Here is an 18,093-nt window from a genome sequence, read left to right on the forward strand (position 1 = left end):
CACTGTACATGGCTGTCCCTCTAGCTTTGTTTTGGAGTAATATCCTGTGGTTAAAAAAAAAAGGGCAGATGCTTTTCTTTGTGTAGTTTTACTATATAGTGTATGATTCGCTTCACTAAGGAGCATTCCCACAAGGTGAACACAGAAACATAGCATGTGAGGGTAGATAAGAAGCATCCGGCCCCTCTGGTCTGCCTGTTTTTTTTCCAAAGAAAAGACCCTTAATTATTCCTAGGTCTGGATTCAGGATAGCTTTATGTCCATCCAATGCATGTTGAAATTCCCTCGCTGTATTAGCCTCTACCATGCTTGCTTGGAGGCTGTTCCACTCATCTTCCACTCTCTCAGTAAAGTAAAACTTCCTTACATCTACAGCCTCTGTCTTTAGATTATGACCTCATTCTAACACTTTCTGTATTTTACAGTACATGCGTCTTTATGTATTTAAATGTTTCTATTACATCCTCTCTTTCTCGTCTTTCCCCCAAGCTGAACATATTGATATCTTTTAGACTTTCCTGATTATTTTTTAGCCTGCAACCCATTCACCATCGTGGTAGCCCTCCTCTGAACTCTCTAAAATGTCTCTAGGCCTCTAGAGCTAAACACAATACTCTAGATGAGGTATGGTCGGAGATCTGTAATGCAGGGCCCTGGCAAGCATTTGTCTGGGGGCCGTGACCCCCACACCCAGTCCCGGGTCTCAAACAATGTACTTGCCGCACTGACTCCATAGATTAGGAGAAGATTGTTAGAGTCAGCACGGTCTTCCCTCCTTCTGACCCCAGCGTGACTCTGCGTGAGATGTCCTCATGCCACACGTGGAGGGCAGAGTAGGGGCCCTATTGCCACTCATATAGAAAATTAATGGTGAGGGTCCGGCGAGTGACCTGAAACAGACATCCAAGTTGCAATCAGGACCAGCCTTAGGTGTTTGGCACCCTGTGTAGGCCACCCCTGTGTTGCCCCCTCACCATCATTACCCCCACAGTGTGTGAGGAACACAGAGGTATGCTGCAGGCCCATGTGGAAGTGGTCACAGAGGTTGCCTGAGCCCCCTTAAGTTGCGGTCCCTGTGACCATGGTTGTTGCAGGCTCAAGGGGCAGCTGCTATGGGTCCCCCATAATTTTGGCCCTTTTGCACTGCGTTTAACATGGTCCCCGCTGTAAGGTGGCAAGAACCACTTCTCTCTTTCTGCTCTTATTGCCTCTAACTTGTTTTTTTCTGACACTTTGTTGCATCACCTGCTTACTTTCCTCCTCAGAAATAATTACTCCTACTCCTGTTGTTACTGGCAGCATAGTACCTCAATATTATATTTGGATTTTTATTATTTACCTTTCTCGCTGCAGTATCCTCATCCACGTTTGGCCTTTTCACTGCATTAAAATGTGCACCGTAACTTTAAGACACACGGGGCCAGGATATGATGTCATATCCCGGTGCTCTGTGTCTTAAAGGCGCACATCACCTTCTAATGCAGTCTATGGAGGGTGTTCTGAACCAGCATAGCCTCCATAGAGTAAATGGACCAGTTGAAGAGAACAAAGATCCCATTGAGCAGCAGGACAACAGGGGGCCTGATCACTCAGGAGGATGATCTGCCTCCCAGTTTTGCATCTGGAGGTCTGAGGCCCCATACGTCACTGTTCCCAAGTGCATTATTTTACATTTATGAACATAAAATAATTTCCTCATATTTTTTTTCCATAGAAATTGAATACACAGTGTTTTAAAAGAATCTCATTCATAGGAAAACTCTTGGTCCATAGATCGGCAGCTGTAGACTTATCCCATGGTGTTATTTAATGCAGAAATAGTTGTGTTTATATACATAGTAATGCGGTGTGTCAGGAATGTGTTCAGGTTGTGGTTTAGACATGGTGTGTGGCTTAAGCTGCCATAACTTAGCCCAAATAAACAAATGAAAACCTTGGTTCTCTTAACAGTCAGAAGTATTGTAGCGTTGCTTTTAATGTGTGTGCTCTTCTCCATCCTGCTTACTATATTTCTAGACATGTATTATGTCACTCATAGACTGTAACCCACAAGGAGAAATTACTTACTTCATTTTGGGGTGGGTATTACCAAGACTGGGTGAGAAACATCTCCAGTTACTGCACATTCAAGCATTATCTGACCATGATCTGTAATGAAACACTTAAAAAGGGACCTGTCGCCTTCACTGCTTTTAGCAAAACTACCCTTATCTTACTTTTTATCTCCCAGAAATGTATCACTGTTAAACAGAATTATGTGGCTGAAGGTGGCGAAATATGTTATCAAAGTAGCAATCATGGAATTATTATTATTAATTATTATTTATAGTTTTTATATGCCGCCATCATATTCCGTAGCAGAATGCACATAAATATAGAATTTATTTTAATCTATTATAGCAATTACTGGATTGTACCAAATTGTGAAATGTAGGATTTTTAGAGAAAAAAAGTCTCCTTTCATAAAGATAAACTTTGAGTGGAGGAGTCTGAAAAATTGTACACAAACCATACCTCCCAATAGTCCCAGTTTTTCATGGAATGGTCCTGATTTTCAGGTAGCTGCCCTACTGTTCTACTTTTAGTACAGGACAGTTTTATACTCAGGGAAGTCAAATGTTGAGGGGTATGGCAAATCTTTAAATGAGACTCAGATACAATCCAGGATTTGTAGGAAATAATTTAGTAGTAAAGAACCCGTAATATGTATATTTTAAAATCTATTCAAGAAGAAACTTCTGAGGTCCTGAAAAGCTTATGTGACCTTTTGGTGACCAAATAATAGACTCCAATATCCCATAGCAAATCATAGTATTTAAATAAGAATAATTTTATTTCGAAAACAATCCCTTTTGCTAGTGCTGGCTTTAACTAAGCACTAGTGGATTCATTCTCAAAAATAGGGAATTGCACTGGATGAGTGTTTTCTATGCATTATTTGCCAGCCATACAGACTGTAGGCATACTCTTCTGATATCTTAGACTATCTTAATGATGCCTTCCAGCTTAGTCATGCATAGCACATGGGCCATTGAGGGTTTTGGAACCCTAAATGCATAGTCAGGATTTATTTCTCTTAGCTTGAGAGGTAAGTAGGAAAAAAGTCAATTACCATCAAGGCACCTCTGATGTCCTCTGGTTTTGAGAACATCTGGGCTTAAACATGTCATTGCTTTATCGATTACCTCACAGAGGTACTGAAATAAGAGCTAAAATGGTGTAATGAAGAGATCATATCCTGGCTTCTAGCATCACGTGGCCTACCAGTTTCACATTTTACTGTCCAGTTAGATCCCGGGGCTGAAACTAAAGGAGAATACAAAAGTTATCCATAATTGTTGTAACATGTTTCTTTTCCTCCAGCATAGTACTGTATATGTAGAAAGGGTACGATGTCTAAACATGTATAGAATGCTGGATCATTTAATGCAAATTGAGAGGTGCAAACTCTTCCTTATACTTGTGCCCAGGCCATGACTGTATGTTTCATTGATATTAAAAAGCGTAGATATACTGTTTCAAGGTGAACACATTTTAAAACTCTAAGGACTTAGTCTAAGCTGGGGTTTGTTTCTGATGAAGGTGTCCACCTTCTCTTTAAAATAAATTAGTTGCCCTATAAGCAAAGGTAGCAATGCTGCAAAAAATGGCTCGAGTAAGCCACACTCTATGACCAAAAGTATGTGAAGATCCCTTCTAATTATTCAGTGTAGGTGCTTCAGTCACACCTATTGCGAACAGGTGTATAAAATCAAGCACATAGGCAGGCATCTCCATAGACAAACAGTGGCAGTAGAATGGGTCATACTGAAGAGCTCTTTATATGTGCCACTGTCATAGGAGGCCACCTTTGCCACAAGTCAGTTTATGAAATTTTTTGCCCCAGTCTATTGTAAGTGCTATTATTGTGAAGTGGAAGTGTACAGAGGTAACAACAGCTCAGCCATAAAGGAGTAGTCCACACACAGAGAGTGGGGCCGCTATGTTGCCTCTGGAAGCAACATAGGAACACTCACTGTGCATGGCAGCTTCCTGAAATGGGTTTCCATGGCCGAGCAGCTGCACACAAGCCGAAGATCACAATGCCAAACGTGCAATGCCAAAGGTTAGCTAGAGCGGCGTTAATCATTGGATCCTGAAGCAGTGGAGACTGTTCTACGTTTCCACACCTCTTTGGCCCCTAGTAGTACTTCCAGAAAAGGGCAGAGGCACAGAGACAGTCTCTCCCCGTTCCTCCAGTCAGGAGAGAGAGGATGTGCCCTGAGGCTGCCCCCTTCTGCGAAAGTTCTCCAGGAGGCCAGGTAAATGGAGTGGATGGTGGAGAAAAGCAGAAGATAAAAGATACCTGAAGAACAAGAAGAAGAAAGAGAAGAAGTGGGGCTGCAGGTAATGAGACAGGGACACGAAAGCGGTCAGCTAAGAAGGTAGAGAGACATTGAGAGAGAGGGAGAGCATGATATGAGAGTATGAATGAGAGTAAGAGAGAGAGTGAGAGTGTGAGAGATAGAGTGTGTCTGAACATGAATAAGAGTGAGAGCAAAAAAACACAAATGCAAACAAAAATTCAGAGCTCTCTGCTTCGTTTTCATTTCTTTAGTTGGGGTCTCCTCCTTATTTTCGGCCATTTATATGAAAATTAAAATTTGTACAAATCCAAATGCTTAAGTCTGTACACTTACTATTATTTAGTTGTTTTTTTAGCAGAAGAAACTTCATGTTTGTACTTCTCTTCATACACCTTAAAGCTACTGTGTCTGTACAGCATGATCAGCAGCATGGAAACATGCTAGGAGAGACAATTCTTCATCAGAGTGAGGGGATTTCAGCAGTGATGTCATCAATGGTTGTTTTGCTGATTGCATATCTTTACAGTTGCTCTGTATACGTAATGATGCTGCACTGTTTAGGATATGAGAGCTCTAAAGTCTATAAATAAAATAAAAGCATGTTCTATTGTCTTCCATTGTGAAACATAGTTCTGAAGTGTTTCTGTGAAAAGAAAAAAAATACCCAAGATTTGCATATAATTCTGTCCATAGAGAATTGTATGTTACCTCTCTATTGTGTCTCTTTAGGAACTCTTTACTGTGACTATTTCTGACCTCTTTATTCAGATGGTATAGAGCCTGCCTGCTATGACTGACTTGTGTGTGACTTAAGTGATGTTTTTTTCCTAGTCTGAACAAGACTGTGATTCACAGGTTAGGTATTTTGAAGTTTTTACAAGTGAGTCTGCTCTTCTGTCTTCTCTCCATATGTTATGGTTGAAACATAAACAGCAAGATAACATTTATCTAATATCCACTTAATTCAAATAATGTTTAAATAATTGAATTCACATATTTAACACTTAAGGGGCATCCTTCCTCTAGTTGATTAAGTTAATTTAAACCATTATATGTCAAATTACAGCATGGCTTTTATTTTCCCCCAAATCCTCATATCACATGATCCTTCGCACATACTCTGACTTGGCTTGACCAGGTGAATGCTTTTCTTTATCCATACCAAACAGCACAACTGGATTTAAACTAAGTCAAGAGGAAAATAATTTTCAAAGTGTTTGTTGCTTCTTATACATTATACATGCCTTCTTGAAATTGCAAAAATCTTAGAAATTAATCTGTTTTTCTTAGTACTGATTTTTCAGCTGCCTCTTTTTTTCTCAGCTTCTTCCTTTTTGCAATACCAATATTTTTATTGTTCCAAGGATAGCCTTACAGATTAATATACTTGATATTTCCTTTTTAGCAGATGGAAGCAACCTTCATGAAAACAAAATTGCCCTGTGATATTTTCCAGCTCAGCTCAACCAGTTTAATTAACTCATCTAAAACCCATAGGCTGTTCAAAGCTTGAGTAGGTTATGTCAATTGATCTCACACTGGTAAAAAAAAAACTGATTAAAGCTTGGTGACTCTACCAAGACCGACCTTGGGGATGACAATAAGGAGGATACTATAAACGATATACTTAGATTCTGTTTGCCCTCTCTAGTGTTTGTAACTAGGAGATAAAAGAGTTCAGAATCTATTTTTTGTGCTAGAACTACTACCAAGACTGAGAAGCTGGCAAAATGGCTGAACAGCTGTGCAGAAAGAAAACATTACAACCAGCAGGAGTGAAACAGTATTGTTATTGCACATTTTCAGGAAATGCCCCAGAAAGTCTGGAAAACATCACTTTAGGAGCAGTATCTATAGTACACATAGAAAGTCATATATAGTGGACATGCTGCCCAAAGTTGATCTGACCTTTACTTCTGTGGTGCAAGCATATGAACAAATAGACTACCTCTATTACACAACTGGGGATTTGTCTAGAATAGCAATTATGTATTTTACACTTAAGTATTCTACCCTCAGACTTTGAATCAAGCCCCCCCCCCATCTCTCGTATATGAACAGTGAAGAGTTTCAGACACTGTGGCTGTTCTAATCTAATATTTCAGTGTGCTTGGTTACTTACCTGGTGGCTGGTCTTCTGATTTTCAGAGACATTTAAGAGTTCCCTATCCCTTTAACTTTGTAATGCTGTTGTAGTTTTAGGATTCAGTTTATTCCACGTGGACTATAATTGACTTGCTAATTTTATTCATCTTTCATGTAGTATCAGTAAGATAGAAAATATCAAAATTGTGTCGGTTTCAAATTTTTTGGAGTACTTGGTGTGCATTTCCACTTTAGCAGCATTGGCATAGAACATGTATCCAACCGATTTGGTGCGTGTTTGTGCCAAATCAGACTCTTTGCCAATATATTAGTGGGTCATTAAAGTGGGACTGCCGCTGGACCAAAAATAACAGCCTGCCCCTGACTACCATAATTCCTTATTTTTTATTATGATAATCTTCTTAGAGCCAAAAATCGTTGAATTACTAGCATTATTTGAAACTCGAGTTTTTATTACGTATAGATAAAAAAAAGAGTTTCATTATGGCAATCAAACTCTTCATAGACACATACGGTAGATTAATTCCACAGATAATTACACAAATTATTTTCCAGCTACATTCGGTTATGAAATTAATTCCCTAACACATCTGAACAATTCCCATACTGGGCCAAACATTCATATCATTCTGTAAGATATGCAAATTAAATTGCATTATATTTTTCAGTGGTAATATGGCATATATTATTCCAGTAACACCAAATTAACAATATAGCTCTGTAGCAATAGATTATTAGCATTAGAAGAAAACAATTTACTGCTTAATGGCAAAAACAACTACACAAGGAAAACTTTTTATTAGCAGAAATGTTACCTATGTTATAATGTTAAAAGTGCGTATATTGTATTATTGTATTGTCAGAGATCTGATTTAGGGCTACATCCCTCCCACTTATCCACCCCCAGCTATTACTATTTCTGTACGAGATCTGTCATCCCGTCGTAGTCTCCACAGTTAAAGGAGCGCTGGCTTAGAACAAGATTTTGGTTATATGACTCATGATTTTTTTGTGATTACATACTGTTCCTATTGTTAATCTGTTAGCACCAGCTCTGACTCCATTAATCCTATATTCCTGCCTCATGGACCAATCACACTGGCTCAATCCCCTCGACATATTTTAAAGCCAGGTAGAATTTTTTATAATATGGGGTCAGAAAAGGATATAGCTTATATGAAGTGTAGGGGCAAAAAGGATAAAATCTAAAAAATGTGAATGTAAAGATAAAATTAAAAAAAATGATAACAATCATGTAAGACACAGCGAAATGAGATGAACAAAAAAAAACTCTAGGATGTACCACGGATAAATCCTGCCCTGGTTGCTTTTCGGTTCATTTTCAGCTCTCCATTGCTCTCTTTCTTACCATTTTTCTGCCTTCCGAGTCACTAGAACCCCAACCGAGACCTTGTAAAGCTTGCCGACTTCACATCATTACTGTCCTGCTGAGGTACTAAACCAGCACAAATAAGACAAGGGCTCGGGGAGAAATAAGTATGCAAATACATAAGGAGTTCGGCAAACTTTAGGGAAGGAAGGTGTGCAGAACACATTAAATTTACAGGAACGCCATCTATTTTTATGACGATCCATACAATGTATTGCTTTAATAGCTAACTTGACATTAAAATACCTACATACAACCCTGTTTAGGAGGGACAGTCCTTTTTTGGGACTCAGATCCCTCTGCCCCTATTTACTCCCTTGATGTTCCTCTGTTTTGGGGTCTCTGAATGTCTACCTGATATGACATATGAGCAGGTCACAAAGTTACTTAAAGCTGTAAACCCTCTACGACAATAAAGACAAACAATTTTGTGCCTTGAGTGGCCACTTTTATGCATGAACGAAAGCAAAGTCTATTGGCTGTCATTTGGGCATTAGTTTCAGATTTACCAAAATCGCTATATTACAATATTTTATAATATACAGTGGAATCCTAGTCTCTATAGTCTTCTTAGACAGTATTTGTCATGTTGTGTCCATGTAACACAATATCCTTGTTGACCCATGCTAGATATTCAACTATTTAAGTGTCATGTACATTCCCAAGCCTGCATACATTTAACCTCGAATTACAGGAAAAATAGATCACTCATAAAGCAGTTAGAAAGAATGACGCAGGTTAAGGAAGTTATACTCTTCTGGAATCAATTAAGATTTTATTTATTTAGTTTTGTTTTTGCCATGTTTCTTGAAACCCAGGAACATTGCTGGAATGTTTGGATAAACTAAAGAGCTCTGCAGTATTTGCTTTAGGCAAGGTCATGTTAAAGAAAGTTTTCTATGTAGGGGGAAATATACAAAAATATTTAATATATTTAATTCTGAAAAAGACGTTTGGAAGTAGCACTTGGCTTTAATGTCTCATAACTAGCCTAAAGATCTCCCTTCTCTACACCCCAGCCTTAACAGAAACTTAACGATAGGGGAGAGATAACTTGAAGGGAAATAGAGACTATAATTTTATTGTCTTAAAGTTAGCAGAGGAGGTCATGTTTATACTTCTGATTTGATTTTCTGTTAATTTGCAATTAAAAGGTATTTAACCCTTTGTTACAACTAGGATATATGATTATGCTTCAAGGAATGTGGTATAAAAGACCACATGGACATAACAGTATGTCCTATAGAAAATGCCGCGGCATTCTCTCGGTCATGCTGCAAGACATTGGTTCTCTGTGAAGGGGACTGCCAATAACTTACTCAATTTCAAAATCCAAAACTTTTTTTTTATATATTTGTGCAAGCAGGGGCTCGCAAGTCATCTTGCAACACCCCGGAGATGCCAAGTCATGTTTGTGAGTTTTACAACTGGCGCTTGTACCTTGCAGGCAACTCACAGGTTAATGAATCTGCAAATGTCTTTCTTTTCTCAATTCACATCAGCTTGGTTTACCTGCAACTCCCCTCCACTATATGTGTGTTGTAAGTGATTTGTTGCTAGTAGTAATTTAAGTTGGTTTCAGTGAATTTGTGAGTTGGACTTTTTGGATTCCATGAGTCACTCTGCAATGAAAGAAAACTAGTCTTCATAGTTACAACACATAGCATATTAGATTGAATTGCATATTTACAGCTGATAAAGTGTATTTTTCAAATATCCATGTACCCAGATGACTACATTTAAAGTTGTCAGACTGGAAATATGATGCACTGTCACATTTCATTTTTTAGGAAGAAGGATGATGGGAATAAGGAAATGGAAACACTGGAAAAAAACCAAAGAAACTATAAATATCTTCTTTGTTGAAGTGCATGTTTTGGAATTTTCTATGTGAGCTAAATAAGAGGGTTTTTTTTCTAAAAATAGACATCAAAGTTTTTTTCGTGTGATGTATATGTTTTTATGTAGATTAAGTCTTTTTGGCCTCATATACAAAAATATAAAAAAGAAAATTGTGATTGTTGGTGTCCACACTGCTCCTTGTCTGACCCATATCATTGTTCATCCCCTATTCAAAACAACAATCAACCCAACATTCAATCATGAACAGGAGCCACATCTGAAAGTTCGTGATGGTACTCGTTAGCGTCTCTTATTACTTGGTGTGAGTCATAAATGAAAACATTAATTTCTCAACTTTTTCAGCTAAGTATTGCTAACCGACACATTTTACATTGGGAAGTATCTGGTATAACAAACTTTAATATGGGAGTATTTGGGAGTTATTTCAGTTTGTGTATACATACATTCATTAGCACATGCATTCACCAAATGTTTTATTTCTACAACCTTAATTTTGTCTTTGCTGTAAAACGCTATAAAGTAAGAATGCTTTCAAAAATAGACAAGTTAGTAGTTTATTTTTACCATTTAACAAAATGCTAATTGAGTGAACAAAAGAAACATTGAAATCAATGTTTTGCGTTACCACCCTTTGTCTTAAAATCAGCATCAATTCTCTTAGGTACACTTGCACAGTTTTTCAAAGCAGGTAGGTGGTTTATAGGCTACCGGTAAACAATGAATGGCTTCCTGCCTTCTTGAATATAAAAATAAGCTTGCTCTTTATATTGTACATGTTGGATGCCAAATTCGAATTTTCCAGAGTTCACAGGATAACCCGAAAAAGGAAACTAGAATAAAGACTATTGTTAAAATGATTCCTTCCAATTACACAATCCTGGAAAAGCTGTATCTGACATCTCCCTATTTTATTGTGTGCTCTGTACTAAGTACCATATAATATTTCCAAATAAAAGAGAGGGGTTATTTTGACCAGTATTATACATATTTGGGGTTCTTGAAACTATTAAATGTATATGAATTAAAAACATGTACAAACAAGCATTAATTTCTAATATACCTATAGGCATCTTAGACAGATGGCTACTTGTCCATGTTTTTTTAAAAAATATGTCATATTATAGGAAGACATAAATTATCCTTCACATTGGGAATTTACAGAAAATATATGCCTATTTCAAATGAAAATGTAACCTACATCTGTTAGATGAATTGAAAAAAAATATAATTTCAATTTCCTATTCTAGTATAATAGAAGACAAATTATACCGTTTGTGTCTGATGCCTCATTAAATCAAAATGAATACCATTGCTAATAATTCCAACAGGGGTAATAATACTTCTTTTAATTGAGATACTAGGATATCATAAACTTGAAAAATGAGAAAAAAGAATAGAATAAGACATACAGCACTGCATTGAAAAATAGAGATGCCAAATACTAAATCCCTAAAGCACCACTTGAGTCCTAATTTCATTTAAAATGCATACTGGAGTCCATTTTGCATAGATTCAAAGTCCTCATGTCTGGCCCATGGAAAGGATTTTTAACAAAATATCTGGAAGCTAAATAAATTAAAAATCCCATCCATACCACTCGGTAAAAAATTGTTTGCACATGAGCAATCAGGGCCGGCCCGACAATGGAGCCGAGTGGGGCAATCGCTCCAGGTGGCACTTTTGAAGTGGTTTTCACTTACCAAGCTGTCAGTACCCGCTCGGCGCCCCTCTCTTCCTCCTCTGCGGCGAGTCTTCCTGTTCGGTCTCGTTGCCGGCTTGTAATGCTGAGTGCCGGAAGATTTCCGGCGCTCAGCATTACAAGCCGGCACCGAGACCGAACAGGGAGACTCGCCGCAGGACTGCTGAAAGGTAAGTACGGGGGGGGGCAGGGACGGAGGGAGAGGAAGGGTAGATAGGGGGGAGGGCGGCATTTTAAAATTCGCCCCAGGCGGCATTTTGCCTTGGGCCGGCCCTGTGAGCAATGCACACTGTATGTATACTTCCATGCACCAGCGACCTGAATTGGTTGGAAGAAGAATTGCATCCTCTATTGACCTCTAGGAGGTCTATTACTGTACCTGGAATATATTAGAAGATTAATGTATTTAGGTAAACCTTATATCGGACTTTGGAAAATGACAAAAAATATGAGGGGTGAAACTAGTATTTTAATTCATAAAATAAGACCATCACTTTTATATATATATATATATACACAGTATACTGTATAGCATACATACAAACTGAGTGTGGATGTGATTGTAAAGGTTGTTTACATTATTTTTGTACTGCAAAAATTTATAAGTGACAGAATATCCCTCTGTGACCTTTCATTTATCACCTTTCATTTATTTTCTACTTTAACACAGAACTTCTTGGTTACTGTCACAGGAGCATTTTTGGCAAGGTGGTAGGTGGTCTGCTAGGTAGGCACCTTTCCTTTTGGTCGCTACAGCCACACCCCCGGATATCCATATATGGTAGGGAGGGTAGCTCCTCTTTTGATTGGTCCCTAAATTAAAGGGATGTGGGCCGCCCCTGACCATACCCCCTGCACTGTGATTGGTTGCTCCCTGTTCTAGCCCTCTCCTGATTGGTGCCAGTTAAAGTGTTTAAGCTGATGTATTTATGTATTGTTCACCCTGTTCTTATCAAGATGGTCTCATGTATAAAGTTGGTGTTTGGTGTACAATAAAGCAGATTCTTACTTGTTCAAGCCTAAAACCGTGTCTGTGTCTGTGATTCATCCACTTCGTCGTGGAGTGTGACTACTTGGTTACTGGAAGTCTAGAGTATACCGAGGGGACCATAGGAGATTGCTGGAACTATTGACGGCAGAGACCATCCGTCTCTACAGGGTCCATCACAGTTACTACGTTTGGAGTGAGAAAATACTTTCTTCCCACATGAGTGATTATGTGACCATGGGTATAGCACTAAGGGAGTCAGGCTTCCTCTACTATAATTTTATGTAAATACTTACCATAAGTACCTATATCCCTGAAGGGCCGCCTTTGCCAGGATACGGCAATCAGAATTTGGATATTCTCTAAAGGTGAGAGGTGAGAGATATTTTCCACATTAGGTGTTGGCACATACAAACATATTGTGGTATAGAGTGTAGTCTGTGTGGTTAAGAGTGGTCAGTGCATTTCATAACTGAGCATCACTTTATATTTTATCTTTTTCACTCAAATGGATAGGATAATTCAAAACTATTGCTATGTGCTTGGTCTTTTTTGCCTTGTAGGAGATGCCAGAATGGATCTTTAATCTGCAGATACTCACCTCTATCCAGCTCCACTGCTGGCTCACAAAAGATTTCCAGGGGGTCTAACCAGACCCCCACACATTTAGTGCTCCCATTGCAATCAATGTGAGCACTTTGCTGTATTGAGCAGTCAAATTGGCAGGAATTATAGAGAGCGGAGTGGATTTGAAAAGGCCACAGTTGTTTATGATCAATGACACATAAAACTTTATTTGAAAACGTACAGCATACAGTTTATCGTAACCTCCGTGATTTAGGGTCCCCCGATGGAGGTTACTAACACATCCCTTATGACGACGTTATGACTTAACCAACAGTTCCACCTCCCTCCGGGAATTTTGTACAAACTTGTTTCCGCATACCCAAACCACAAGCCGTAATTGCACTAGCAGGTGGCATGAGCACAACGGTCCCCTATTTCCCTTGGGAACCTGCCCGTGGGAAAAGGCCCACAAAACTTCACAGTAACCTCGGTTTCCATATCTCGAATGAGAAACTATAAAACTTCAACCAAGTACCACAAATAAACCATCCGTAAAACATAACCCGAACTTCAGTTCCCCGCCATGTAGAAAACACACCACAAAATACCACCGGAACCATTGATCCCTACCATCAACCAAAACTTAGGGCGGGTGGAAGGGAAAAATGTCACTGGTCTTAAAATCTTCACTGGTCTTGGCAGGATGAAAAAGGAAGGCCTTAAACCCTGACCTCTCTTATAAAGACTCAAATCACACCCCCTCCTCAACCATAACCTTGGCAAATTCTACCCCATAGGTGATCATGCCCCTAACATGACCAAGGCCGGATCATGCGGCCCCTCCTCTTATTTTGCGTGTCCGGGGCCCGCTTTACAAATGTAAGGATTTTATTTCCAGGTAAAAAAAATTTATATGAAAATAGTTATTGAATACTTTAATAGGCATTCATTGAGGGTGAGACTGTTTAACCCCTTCGAGACAAAGGCTGATTTTACTTTTTGTACCCTTTGTGACAATGGCCTTTTTAACATTTCTGCGCTGCTTGTGTTTAGCTGTAATTTTCTTCTTTCCCGTTTACTGAACCCACACACATTAGATATTGTTTTTTTCAGGACAAGAAGGGCTTTCTTTAGATGACATTGTTTTGATTGTATCATATTATTTACTATTAAAAAAATTATAAAATATGGTGAAAAATTTAGAAAAAAATGACTGTTTCTAACTTTTAGTTGAAAAATCTTTTACTCATCTATAAAAGGTAATGAAAAAACCTGCTAAATAGATTCTACTATTTGTCCTGAGTTTAGAAATACCCAATGTTTTTATGTTTTTTTGCTTTTTTCTACCCATTATGGGGCAATAAGTACAGGTAGCGTTTTGCTATTTCAAAGCCATTTTTTCCAAATCTGGTAATTCTTCCCCCCATGTGCCATTTCGGGTATCTTTGAACCCGGCCAATGCAATTTACCCCATCAAGTCATATATTTTTGAAAACTAGACAGCCCAGGGTATTCCAAATGCTAGTATTTTAACTCTTTCCATGCACCATATCTACCACCAGTCTTTGTCAAACTTTATGGTAGTCATTTTTTTGCATTTGTTTTGTCATACACATTTTACTTCAGGTATGAATTAAAATGTTCTAGTTTATGTCACTATCACAAAACACCCCAATATGTGTTCAGCAACATCTCCTGAGCGCAGCGATACCCCACATGAATGATTTTGCCTGGCTGTTTGGGGGCAAAAGGGCCACATTTGGGGCATGCGCATTTTTCAATGTTGAACTTTGGCATTTGGGGATCCACTGCCCATGCCCTATTTGGTACATCTTTGAGCCGGGCCATTTCAGTGTGCCCAATAAACCCATATATTTTTGAAAACTAGACACCCCAGGGTATTTCAAATGCTAGTATTTTAACTCTTTCCATGCACCATATCTACCACCAGTCTTTGTCAAACTTTGTGGTAGTCATTTTTTTGCATTTGGTTTTCCACACACATTTTAATTCAGGTATGAATTAAAATGTTCTCGTATATGTCACTATCACAAAACACCCCAATATGTGTTCAGCAACATCTCCTGAGTACAGCGATACCTCACATGAATGATTTTGCCTGGCTGTTTTGGGGCAAAAGGGCCACATTTGGGGCATGCGCTTTTTTCAATGTTGAACTTTGGCATTTGGGGATCCACTGCCCATGCCCTATTTGGTACATCTTTGAGCCAGGCCATTTCAGTGTGCCCAACAAAACCATATATTTTTCAAAACTAGACACCACAGGGTATTTTAAATGCTGGTATTTTCACTCTTTGCATGCACATATTTTACCACCAGCATTTTTTCAAAGTTTGCAGTAATATTTTTGTGTGTGTATTTTTCCCACACACACCTACTTTATGTATGAATTTACAGCTCCTGGTATATGCCGCTGTCACACGACACCCCATAATGTGTTCAGCAACATCTCCTGAGTGCAGTGATACCCCACATGCATGGGTGTGTCATTTTTTGGGGGAACTAAAAGGCCACATTTGGTACGTGTGCATTTTTCTAATTGGAAATTAGATGTGTGGCCATCCTTCCCCCCGTGTTAATTGGGACGTTGTTGAACCTGGCCCATTCAATTTACCCCATCAAATCATACATTTTTTAAAAGTAGACACCCCACGGGCATTTAATATGCCAGTATTTTAACTCTTTCCATGCGAGAATTGTTTTAAGCTAATATGCTAATTTTAGGACTTGCTCACAAAAATATATTTTTTATATATATATATATTTTTTTTTTATTATTTTTTTTTAAAAAAAATTTAACATTTTTTTTCAACTTGGAGGTTCCCCTGATAGTGACATCAGTGGGAAATGATTTTTACATTTTACTGTTTTTTTACTATTTTTTTCTAATTATTATTAATTTTATTTTATTTTTTAATTTATTTTTACTAATCACACTGTGATTAGAAAGCTGGGCTCCATTGACTTGCATGGTGAATGCAGTACCTGTATTCAACCTGCAAGTGGAGCCAAAGTTCTCTAGATGGTCTGGACCATCTAGCGAACTTTTAAAATTTGTGGTTCCTGTTACAGGACGGCGGCCATCTTCCTTGATGGCGAAGATTGCCGGCAGCTGCGGCTGTGACCGCTCTCCGGAGCGGTCACAGCCCATCAAAAGGTTAGTGTTTGGTGTCGCTGGATGCCTCCTGATCGAGGCATTCCAGCGACACCATTTAAGTTTAGTATGGCGGATGTTGACGCCCCGTGGAGGGGCCAGAGATGACCCCTTCGTGCCGATCGCGGCGTTGCTGAATGCCTCGAGGTCGAGGCATTCAGCAACGCTTTTTGGGTGCAGAAAGCGATAGTAGATCGCTTTCTGCACCCGTTTAAAGACGTGCCGGTCCTGGCACGTCAATTGTCGTAAAGCACATGCTTTTCCGTGCCGTGCCAGGACCGGCAATTGTCATTAAGGGGTTAAGGTAAACAAGACTGCCCTTTATTAACTTTGTTATTGTATTGCAGATTTATGATAGAGGCTAGGCAATCAAATAGTGTCCTCAAAAAGTTTCCTGTTTTGGTTTACATGAGCACAGGTGAATCAATCTGTTTCTCACCCTTCTGTCAACTCTGTTGTTGTTAACAAAAAGTACACATGCATACTAGAGGGCACCTTCAAGACAAGGCCTAAAGGCGGTTCTGGAATAGAGAGATTAAGTCATATATAGTAATTATATCTTTTATAAGGAAATACCTGTAATGAAACTGCCAGCCTCCTTACTACAGACTATGGGCCCTGGTAAAGAGTGCCATGTTATCCTTTTGTGTGTTATTAATAAAAATGTATTTTATTATTGCTTTATTTCCTAACTGTTTACACAGCACACTAAAATCTGGGAGATAATCTAATCAAGACAATGTGTATTCCTTATTTTAGTGGCGGCTGTATCCTTTTGTATTGTTAATCCCTTTACTGCCCCTGTTGTCTCTGGGATGCAGATTAAGGGGGCGGTTTGTATCCCAGTATCTTGTTTTGTGTTAATGTATGTTTTGCTGGATATATCTAGCCGTCTGTGTCTAAAATAAATCAGTTCTCCTCTTGTTGTACCTAAAGACTAGTCTCGCCTGGTTATTTGGTTACTGGATAGCGATATCCCTTTACTTTGCTTGGGGATATTGCCTACGGATTGCGGGAATTATTGTCCTGAAGGGAGAAATCGCTCTTGGCGGAGAGGGACAACCTGAGGTCCCTGGTCGGTCCGTCACACTGTGATTGAAATCATCTTCCACCCAGTAGTCAATCAGTAAAAGTTTCAGGTGTTTAAATGTCCTTCTAGAAAACCCACCGGCCTTTTTTGATAATTTCTCATTATCCCCTAGTGTAGTCTGATCAGCAAAAAAATCTAGCCCACTGTTGTTCAAAATTGCATTACAAAAAGACTTCCTGTTATGCACTACAAACCGGTCATTAACTTTTAATTCATGTGTGACCTGCAGATTTAACATTGTTAGTTTAGCTGAATGCAACTGTGTGAAAGAAGTCTAGGAAGCGGTTTGTCTGAAAGCAATCATGACTTTTTTCGAGCATTCTATTCATCAGAGCCAAAATCCTTGTGTGGAAGCCTATAAGGGGTTTCCCATACAACGAGTTTAATTGATCTCCTGATAAAGTGTTTTGTAAATGTTCACAGCACAAAACCTCTTCTCTTTTAATTTGCTTTCAGTACCCACCCCATCTCTGAACTTTTGTAAATGTCCTTAATTGATTGCAGGTCATATCAGGTCACTGGAAGCTGTGACCTTTCAAAAAAGGTTATCGGAGTCTGTTATAATTAGTTGTTACTTTATCTTTTCAGCTCAGCCAAGTTTGGTTTTCCTTAATGCTCCAAAAATAATTTTATTTAACAAGAATAAATGTCTGCTCACCCTCAAGTAATTTAATAGGATATTTTTTTTTTAAAAACGCAAAACATTTCTGTGTGTTATATTTAAAACAATACAAGGGTAAGCTTGCTGTGTATACTTGCATATTTTCTTTCCAAAGAATCCAGCCTTATGTACAGAGAAATCACATTCCAATTGAAAACTTGGGACCACGTTCTTTAAACAACATACCTGCCGAATTTTCAGTACTGCT

The sequence above is a fragment of the Sceloporus occidentalis genome, unplaced genomic scaffold (genome assembly GCF_023333645.1).
Source record: "Sceloporus occidentalis isolate IW3139 unplaced genomic scaffold, rSceOcc1.0.p SCAF_23, whole genome shotgun sequence".
Classification (NCBI taxonomy): domain Eukaryota; kingdom Metazoa; phylum Chordata; class Lepidosauria; order Squamata; family Phrynosomatidae; genus Sceloporus; species Sceloporus occidentalis.